This window comes from Gavialis gangeticus, unplaced genomic scaffold (assembly GCF_001723915.1).
Source record: "Gavialis gangeticus isolate Ggan-Ray unplaced genomic scaffold, GavGan_comp1, whole genome shotgun sequence".
NCBI classification, from domain to species: Eukaryota; Metazoa; Chordata; order Crocodylia; family Gavialidae; genus Gavialis; species Gavialis gangeticus.
This window is the reverse complement of record NW_017728993.1, coordinates 23,092,848-23,094,201: the sequence shown is the minus strand read 5'-3', so window position 1 is coordinate 23,094,201 and position 1,354 is coordinate 23,092,848.

Here is a 1,354-nt window from a genome sequence, read left to right as displayed (position 1 = left end):
GAACCCCCCACCCCCCCCATGGCCAAGCAGGGCATGAGCTCCCCCCTCCATGTCCAAGTGAGGCATGAGCCCCCCCCATGGCCTCTCACCCTCCCATCAGTCTCCTACACCTTCCCAATAGTGGCTCCAACAGCCTGGAGGAGCTAAGCAGCAGCAGCATGAGGTTCATGAGCAGCAGCAAGGTGAGGAGGAATATCACATCCAGTTTTTGCTGCAGAAGAGAAAACCTGGTATTTAAATGGCCATATGAGATGCAAAAAAAAGGAGGCGACATCACCCTGCTGCTGCTCTTGCAGCAAACACCACCAGTTCCCAGCATAATTAGCTGGCTAGTGATGCCTTAGGGGCTAGATGTTTTAAATGGTACCCAATCTGTGGATGCCATCATACTACAAGGGCATGAAACAACCCTCCTCTCTCAAACCCACATTAAAAAGGGCCCATGAAAGCAAAAAACCCCAGCGTGAGAAACAGTCAGCACGGCCAGATCGAGATCTCTGCTCTCAAGCTTTCATCTCAGATGGCTCCCTTTAAGGCCATGACATTTCTGTACTTTTCTCCCACCTCTCTTGACAATCACCATGGCTACAAGGGCAGCGAATCAAACAGCATTTTATTAAGGGGGGGGGGGGGAGTTGCGGCACCATAAATCCAGTTAATGCCACCAACTGGCTCTGCTGGCATTAGTGGGAGGTGGCAGTGAGACAGTTCGGGAAACCAGTTTGTGCGTTTAGTACCAAATATCCACCCCCCTTTTCTTCCTCCCCCCGAATCACAAACAATGGAGCTAAAAGGTTAGGTATCAGCCTGATAATCATGAATGACGTGTCATTATTACATGCCACACGTTTATTATCTCCCACTACAGCAGTGTCACAGGCGGCTGGAGGAGGGCAGATAACCGGGTTCCTTCATGCAGATGGTTTATTATCAGGATGCTCCAGGAGGAGGTTTAAGACAGTTAGTGATGCTGTTTGCCAGTTAAAGATTAGAGACCCCAGAGAATAATTAACAATCCCAAAACCCAGTTTTCTGCAGGATTCTTATGCTTTCTCCCCCCTCCCCCATCCTCTTTAATCTATTCATTCTAGCAGGTGTAATAAAGTGATAAGGAGAGGCTCCGGGGATGTTTGTTTGACTGCTGTGGGTATACAAACCAACAATGGATGGTGGTTTACTGCTGGCTTTTGCTTGCTTGAACTGAGACCAAAAACTTTTCCAGCCACCTCTGTCATTCAGCCCTAGCCCGGATCCCACCTGGACACGGAGGGCTCTCGTGGAACCAGCCACGTTTTCCTCTTCTCCCATCAAATCGATCCAGCTCCTTGCCAGAATTGCAAGCAGATGTGGGAAC